This window comes from Dama dama, chromosome X (genome assembly GCF_033118175.1).
Source record: "Dama dama isolate Ldn47 chromosome X, ASM3311817v1, whole genome shotgun sequence".
NCBI lineage: Eukaryota > Metazoa > Chordata > Mammalia > Artiodactyla > Cervidae > Dama > Dama dama.
This window is the reverse complement of record NC_083714.1, coordinates 26,079,430-26,088,629: the sequence shown is the minus strand read 5'-3', so window position 1 is coordinate 26,088,629 and position 9,200 is coordinate 26,079,430.

Below are 9,200 nucleotides of genomic sequence, written 5' to 3'. Positions count from 1 at the left end.
CTTAAATACATCTTAAGATTATCTGTTGATAGTATATAGAAACAAACCTGATTTTGGGGTGTTGATTTTGGAACTTGCAAATTTGTCCACTTAGTTCATTAACTCTTAGTGTCAATTATCTGGGGTTTTCTATATTAAAGTCTGTGTCACCTGGACATATAGTTTTACTTCTTTTCTACCTTTTTTTTTTCTTTATCTCTAATTGCTCTAACACTTCCAGCACAATGACTAATCATAGTGGTAAAAGTGGGCATCCGTATCTTGTTTCTGATCTTTGGGAGAAGGCTTTCAATCTTTTATCACTGAGTATGTTATTCCTTGTGTTTTTTCCATAAATGCTATTTATCATATCAAGGAAGAACCTTTCTATTAGTGATTTTCTGAGAGATCCTATTACTGAACAATGTTGAATATTGTCAAATGCCTTTGGTATATCAATTGATGATACAATGTTGTTGTTGTTGTTGTTGTTTAGCTTCAATCTGTTATTTGGTGTATGAATTGATTTCCTATGTTGAACCACTCTTGCTTTCCTGGAATCAATTCCACTTGTTAATAATTTAGTTCGCTAGTATTTTGTTGAGGATTTTGCATCTGTATTCATGAGGGATATTGGTCTGAAATTATCTTTTCTGTGATATATTTGTCTGACTTTGATAACATGTTAATAATGACTTCATAGGATGAATTAGGAAGTTTTCCTCCTCTTCTGTTGTTTTAAAGAATTTGAGAAGGATTAGTATTAGTTCTTCCTTAAAAATTTGGTAGAATATGTCAGTAAAACCATCTGGTTCAGGTCTGTTCTTTGTTGGGAAATTTTTTTATCATAGATTGAATCTCTTTAATTATTATGGATCTATTCATATTTTATATTTCTTGTTGAGTTATTTAGATAATTTCAGTGTTTCTAGAAATTCATCCATTTCATCTAGATTATCTAATTTGACATACATTTGTTCTTAGTATTCTTTTATAATTTTCTTCTTTCATTTTTGATTTTGCTTATTCCTATCTTTTCTCTATTTTTCTTTGCTAGTGTACTCAAGTATACATCAACTCTATTGACCTTTTCAAATAACCAAATTTCGGTTTTGTTGATTCTATTGTTTTTTTTTTTTTTTTCTGTTCTCTATATCATTTGGTTATTCTTCATTATTTTCTACCTCTTCTACTTTTGAATTGCATTTGCTCTTATTTTTATAGGTCCTTAAGGCATACATTTAGAATATTGATTTTGGGTCTTTCTTCTTTTTTTAAAAAAAATTATTTATTTTTGGCTGTGCTGAGTCTGTGTTGCTACACAAGATTTTCTCTAGTTGTGGTGAGCGGAGGCTGCTCTTTAGTTGCAGTGTGCCAGCTTTTCATTGCAGTGGTTTCTCTTGTTGTGAAACACAGTCTGTAGGGTGTGTGGGTTTCAATAATTGAGGCACATGGGCTCAATGGTTGTGGCTCCTGGGCTCTAGACCAGAGGCTCACTAGTTGTGGTGCACAGGCTTAGTTGCTCCGTGGCATGTGAGATCCTCCCAGAACAGGGATCTAAGCCCTGGCTCCTGTATTGGCAGGTGGAGTCTTTACCACTGAGCCACCAGGGAAGCCACTCTACTTTTTTAATGTAAGCATTTAGAGCTCTAAAATTTCCTCTGAGTGCTGTTTTTGCTAAATCCTTACATGCTATGTTTTATTTTTATTCATCTCAAAATATTTTCTAATTTTATTTGTAATTTTTCCTTGACCTATTATTTGTTTAAGAGTATGGTGTTTAATTTCCATGTATTTTGAATATCCAGTTTTCCTTCTGTTATTGATTTTTCATTTCACTTCATTGTAGTCAGAGTAGACAATTCGTATGATTTCAATATATCAAAATTTATTAAGACTTGTTTTGTGACCTAACAGTCTCTGGTGGAGAATGTCCCATACACACGTGATAAATTGTGTATTCTACTGATATTGGGTGAGTGTGCTGTATGTGTCTGGTCTAACTGGTTTGTAGTATTGTTGAAGTTCTTTATTTTCTAATTGATCTTCTGTGTGGTTGTTCTGTCCATTATTGAGAATGTGGTACTGAATTCTCAACTATCATTGTAGAATTATATAGCTCCCTATAATTCTGTTAGTTTTATCACATTTAAGTACTTGTTCCTTGGTGCATCTGTTTATAATTGCCATGTTTTCTTGGTAAATTAAATCTTTTATCAATATGTAATAATCTTTTTTGTCTCTCATAATAGTTTGACTTAGAATCAATTTTGTCTAATATTAGTAAAGCCTCTTTAGCTTTCTTTTGATTACTGTTTGCATGGCAATTATTTTTCCCCTCCTTTCACTTCAGTCCACTTGTGTCTTTGGGGTTAAAGTGAGTTTCTTGTACACAGGATATAGTTTAATAATGTTTCTCACCCATTCTGCCAATCTCTGTCTACGTGGACTGTTTTATCTTTTTGCATTTAAAATAATTGTTGACAAGAAAAGACATGTTTCCATAATTTTGCTGTTTTTTTTCTATGAAGCATTTACATATTTTGTACAATTCCTCTATTACTGACTTATTTTGTGATTTTTTTCCTACTGTACTATTTTCATCATGTCTAATTTCTTTTTCTGTGTTTTTTTTTTCTTTTTTCCCTCAGTTGTTACCCTATGCATTACAAATGATTAACATTTTAGCTGTTTTTAAATTCAATTTTTATTTTATATTGGGATATAGTTGATTTACACTGTTTTGTTAGTTTCAGGGGTACAGCAAATTGATTCAATTATACATATACAAATATCAATTCTTTTCCAGACACTTTTCCCATATAGGTTCTTACAGAATATTGAATAGAATTCTTTGTACTATATAGTAGGTGCTTGTTGAATATGTATTTTATATGTAGTAGCATGTATGTGTTAATTACAATCCAATTTATCCCTTCCCCCACATTTCTCCTTTGGTAACCATATTTTTTTGAAGTCTGTACTAGATCTGATAGACAGAGTGCATGATAAACTATGGTCAGAAGTTCATGACACTGTACAGGGGACAAGAATCAAGACCATCCCCAAGAAAAAGAAATGCAAAAAAGAAAATGGCTGTCTGAAGAGGCCTTACAAATAGCTGTGAAAAGAAGGGAAGTGAAAAGCAAAGGAGAAGAGGAAAGATATACCCATTTGAATGCAGAGCTCCAAAGAATAACATGGAGAGATAAAGCCTACCTCAGCGATGAATGCAAATAAATAGAGGAAAACAATAGAATGGGAAAGACTAGAGATCTCTTCAAGAAAATTAGAGATACCAAGGGAATCTTTCATGCAAAGATGGGATCAATAAAGGACATAAATGGTATGGACATAACAGAATCAGAAGATATTAAGAAGATGTGGCAAGAAAACACAGAAGAACTGTATAAAACAGATCTTCACAACCCAGATAATCACGATGGTGTGATCATTCACTGAGAACCAGACATCCTGGATTGTGAAGTCAAGTGGGCCTTAGAAAGCATCACTATGAACAAAACTAGTGGATGTGATGAAATTCCAGTTGAGCTATTTCAAATCCTAAAAGATGATGCTGTGAAAGTGCTGCACTCAATATGCCAGCAAATTTGGAAAACTCAGCAGTGGTCACAGGACTGGTAAAGGTCAGTTTTCATTCCAATCCCAAAGAAAGGCAATGCCAAATAATGCTCAAACTATTGCACAATTGCACTCATCTCACACGCTAGTAAAGTGATGCTTAAAATTCTCCAAGCCAGGCTTCAGCAATACGTGAACCATGAACTTCCAGATGTTCAAGCTGGTTTTAGAAAAAGCAGAGGAACCAGAGATCAAACTTCCAACATCTGCTGGATCATCGAAAAAGCAAGAGAGTTCCAGAAAAACATCTATTTCTGCTTTATTGACTATGCCAAAGCCTTTGACTGTGTGAATCACAATAAACTCTGGAAAATTCTGAAAGAGCTGGGAATACCAGACCACCTGACCCACCTCTTGAGAAACCTGTATGCAGGACAGGAAGCAACAGTTAGAACTGGACATGGAACAACAGACTGGTTCCAAATAGGAAAAGGAGTACATCAAGGCTGTATATTGTCACCCTGCTTATTTAACTTATATGCAGAGTACATCATGAGAAATTCTAGGCTGGAAGAAGCACAAGCTGGAATCAAGATTGCCAGGAGACATATCAATAAACTCAGATACGTAGATGCCACCACCCTTATGACAGAGAGTGATGAGGAACTAAAAAACCTCTTGATGAAAGTGAAAGAGGAGAGTGAAAAAGTTGTCTTAAAGCTCAACATTCAGAAAACTAAGATCATGGCATCTGGTCCCATCACCTCATGGGAAATAGATGGGGGAAACAGTGAAAACAGGGTCAAACTTTAATTTTGGGGGCTCCAAAATCACTGCAGCCACTTGATGTGAAGAGCTGACTCATTTGGAAAGACCCTGATGCTGGGAAAGATTGAGGGCACGACGAGAAGGGGATGACAGAGCATGAGATGGTTGGATGGCATCACCGACTCAATGGACATGGGTTTAGGTGGACTCCAGGAGTTGGTGATGGACAGGGAGTCCTGGTGTGCTGTGGTTCATGGAGTCACAAAGAGTCAGACATGACTGATTGACTGAACTGAAACTAAAATCAGTTTATATTTTGTAAATACTTACTTTCGTATCATTTTTCTAGATTCTACATATAAGTGATATCATATGATATTCATCTTTCTCTGTTTGAATTATTTTACTTAGTATGATAATCTCTAGGTCCATCCATGCTGTTGCAAATGGCATTATCTCATTCTTTCTCATGGCTGAGTAAGATTCCACTGGATGTATGTACTACATCTTTATCCATTTCTCTGAGTATGGAAATTTACATTGCTTCCATGTCTTGGCTATTGGAAATATTGCTGCAATGTAAACTGAAGTGCACTTATCTTTATGGTTTTCTCCAGATAATATGCCCAGGAGTGGAATTGCTAGACTGATGGTGACTGCAGCCATGAAATTAAAAGATGCTTACTCCTTGCAAGGAAAGCTATGACCAACCTAAACAACATATTAAAATGCAGAGACATTACTTTGCCAACAAAGGTCCATCTAGTCAAGGCTATGGTTTTTCCAGTAGTCAAGTATAGATGTGAGAATTGGACTATAAAGAAAACTGAGTGCCAAAGAACTGATAAGTTTGAACTGTGGTATTGGAGAAGACTTTTGAGAGTCCCTTGGACTGCAAGGGGATCCAACCAGTCCATCCTAAAGGAGATCAGTCCTGAGTGTTCATTGGAAGGACTGATGCTGAAGCTGAAACTCCAATACTTTGGCCACCTGATGTGAAGAACTGACTCATTTGAAAAGACCCTGATGCTGGGAAAGATTGAAGGCAGGAGGAGAAGGGGACGACAGAGGATGAGGTAGTTGGATGACACCACCAACTCAGTGGACATGAGTTTGGGTGAACTCTGGGAGTTGGTGATGGACAGGGAGGCCTGGTGTGCTGTAGTCCAAGGGGTTGCAAAGAGTTGGACATGACTGAGCAATTGAACTGAACTGAACTGAATGGTAGCTTTATTTTTAGTTTTTTAAGGAACCTCCACACTATTCTCCCTAGTGGTTGTACCAATTTACATTTTCACCAACAGTGTAGGAAAGGTCCCTTTACTCTACACCCTCTCTAACATTTAATTTTTATAGATTTTTATGATGGCCATTCTTACTGGTGTGTGGTGATACCTCATTGTAGTTTTGATTTGCATTTCTCTAATATTTAGCGATTTTGAGCATCTTTTCATGAGTTTGCTGCTCATCTGTATGTTTTCTTCAGAGAAATATCTATGTCTTCTGCCCATTTTTTAATTGGATTGTTTTGTTTGTTTTTTGATATTGAGCTGCATGAGCTGTTTGTATACTTTGGAGATTAATCCTTGGTGTTTGCTTCCTTTACAAGTATTTTCTCCCAATCTGTAAGTTTTTTTTTTTTTCTGTTTGTTTTGTTTATGATTTCCTTTGCTGTGGAAATGATTTTAAGCTTAATTAGGTGATTTTAAGCTTAATTAGGTCCCCTGAATTTTATTTTTCATTATTCTAGGAGGTTATCAACAAAGATATCACTGTGATTTATGTTAAAGACTGTTCTACTGATGTTTTCATCTAAGAGTTTTATAGTATCTGGTCTTACATTTAGATCTTTAATCCATTTTGAGTTTATTTTTGTGTATGGTGTTAGAGAATGTCCCAATTTCATTCTTTTAGCTGTCCAGTTTTCCAAACACCACTTATTGAAGAGACTGTCTTCTCCATTGTATAGTCTTGCCTCTGCTTTTTTAGATTAATTGGTCAAAGGTGCATGGGCTTATTTCTGGGCTTTCTATCCTGTTCCATTGATCCATATTTCTGTTTTTATGCCACTGAAATACTGTTTTGACTATTGTAATTTTGTAGTATAGTCTGAAGTCATTGAGCCTGATTCCTCCAGTTCCATTTTTGTTTCTCAGGATTGCTTTGGTTATTTTGGGTCTTTTGTGTTTCTATACAAGTTTAAATTTTATTTGTTCTAGTTTTGAGAAAAATGCTCCTGGTAATTTGATATATATTCTGTTCAATCTGTAGATTGCCTTGTATCTGTAGATAGCCATTTTGACAATATTGATTCTTCCAATCCAAGAACATAGAATATCTTTCTATCTGTTTATGTCATCTTCAGTTTCTTTCATCAACATCTTATAGCTTTGAGAGTTCAGGTCTTTTGTCTCCTTAGGTAGTTTTTATTTGTAATTATTTTATTCTTTTTGATGTGATGATAAATGGTTAGTATAGATGATCCAAGATCTCAGAGAAAGAATGCAGGAGGCACAGATTGAGAAAGTACAAGAAATGTATATCAAAGAGCAAGAAGATTTACAGAACAAAGAAAGAGATGAACAATATGATAACTGAAATGAAAGATATACTGGAGAAATCAATAGCAGAATAAACAAGGAAGAAGAACAAATAAGTGAGCTGGAAGATAGTTTGGTGGAAATCACTGCTATGGAACAGAATAAAGAAAAAAGAATGAAAAGAAATGAGGAGAGTCTAGCAGACCACTGGGATAACATTAAATGCACCTAACGTTCTCATTATAGGGGGTCCCAGAAGGAGAAGAGGGAGAGAGAAAGGGTCTGAGAAGATATTTGAAGAGATAATAGCTGAGAACTTCCATAACATGTGAAAGAAAACAATCACCCAGGTCCAGGAAGTGCAGAGTCCCATACAGGATAAACCCAGGGAGGATCATGCCAAGACACAAGTTAATCAAACTGACAAATATAAAAGACAAAGATAAAATATTAAAAGCAACAAGGAAAGAGCAACAAATAACATATGAGGGAATCTCCATACAGTATCAGCTGATTCTTTTTAGCAGAAACTGTATAGGCCAGAAGAGAGTGGCATGCTATATTTAAAGTGATGAAAGGGAAAAACCTACAACCAAGAATACTCTACCCAGCAAGCCTCTCATTCAGATTCAAAGGAGAAATCACAAGCTTTACAGACAAGCAAAAGTAAGAGAATTCAGCACCACCAAAGCAGCTTTACAACAAATGCCAGAGAAATGTCTCTAGATGGAAAAAGAAAGGCCACAACTAGAAACAAGACAATTACAAATGGTAAGGCTAACAGGTAAGGCAAACATACAGTAAAGGTAGAAATCATTTATATACAAAGAAGAATCAAAACCAGCAATCGTAAAAAGAGGAAGGAACATCTTAGCTTTATAACAATCAAATTTGAATTAATACCAGCTTTGATTCAATATTATACATCTACTCTTTTACACCTCCTTACCTCCCTTTATGTTATCACAAATTACATTTTTACCCCTTACATGTTTATTAGCATAGCTTTATAATTATTGTTTTGTGCATTTTACTTTGAAATCATATAGGAAAATATAAAGAGCACCAACCAAATATGCAATATTACTTTTATATTTGACTGTGCAGCTATGTTTACTACTATACTATCATATTTTTTCATATGTCTTTGTGTTTATGTCTAATGTTCTTTCATGTAAGCCTTTGACATTTTTAAAGCAGGTCTACTAGTGACAAACTCCTCCACTTAAGTTTATCTGATAATCTCTTAATTTCTATTTTATTTATGAATGATACATTTTTAAAAATAACTTGTCTGGTAGTTCCAATTTGGGTGTTATCTTTGAATCACATACTATCATTTGCATTATTTCTTGACAATAGATTGAATTTTTTCTATTTATGGGCATTGTTTTTAGGAATGGTAAACAACTATATAAATATCTTTTATTCTCAGAAATGCACATTTCATTTTTTATCTTAAGCTGTTTTGGTGGGATGTATAGGGGAATGGGATTCCCAGGTGGCTCAGTGGTAAAGAATTCACCTGCCAATGCAGGAGACACATGAGATGTTTTGAGCCCTGGGTCACGCATGCATGCATGTAGGGGAACAGCTCTGTGCTAGTGCACTGATGATCTTGCACTTATTTACATAGGCTTCATAGCCAGGATTTAACTACAGAACTGTTCTAGTTCTTTGCCAGATGTTCTCTGAGTCTTTTGAAAATGAGAGCAAGTAAAACCTTTTGAGTAGCTGCTACTACGCGATTTCCCACTTGCCTCCCTATCTTCTTAGGAGGTTGTTATGACACTGTTTCTCATTGACTCCCAGGTTGTGATGAAGTATAAACTTTCAGTATTTCCCTCTTCAGGAAGAGCTACTATATAAAATATAGTATACAAAACAAATTATGTTTGCCATGGCATGGGCTATATCTCATCATTTGTTTTGCAGTCATCTGAACTTTTTGTATCATGATTGTACTGTAACAAGGAAGACAGGGAGCTGGCAGCTTTGACTGCTCTTCAGTTGCTGCATGTAAGTAATAAATTATCTGAATCTAACAAGGGTCAAATCTCTTCATTGGAAAAATAAACTTTTCTTGATAAGATGTTCGGTCAATATAGTCAGGAATTGAGTTACGTTTGGCTCACTTGTTTCTGTCTTTACCTTCAGCAAACCATAGGCATCAAATAATAGTGTACTTCTTGTACCTTGCATTAAAAGTGAGGACTAGACTTCTGGAGGATTTTTCTCAATGTTTGTGCTTTACCCTCTGTTCCAAAGAAAAGAACTCTCTCCAAGCACTTTTCCCTCCACCTGTAAAAGGAAGCTGGAAGTCTTTTTTTT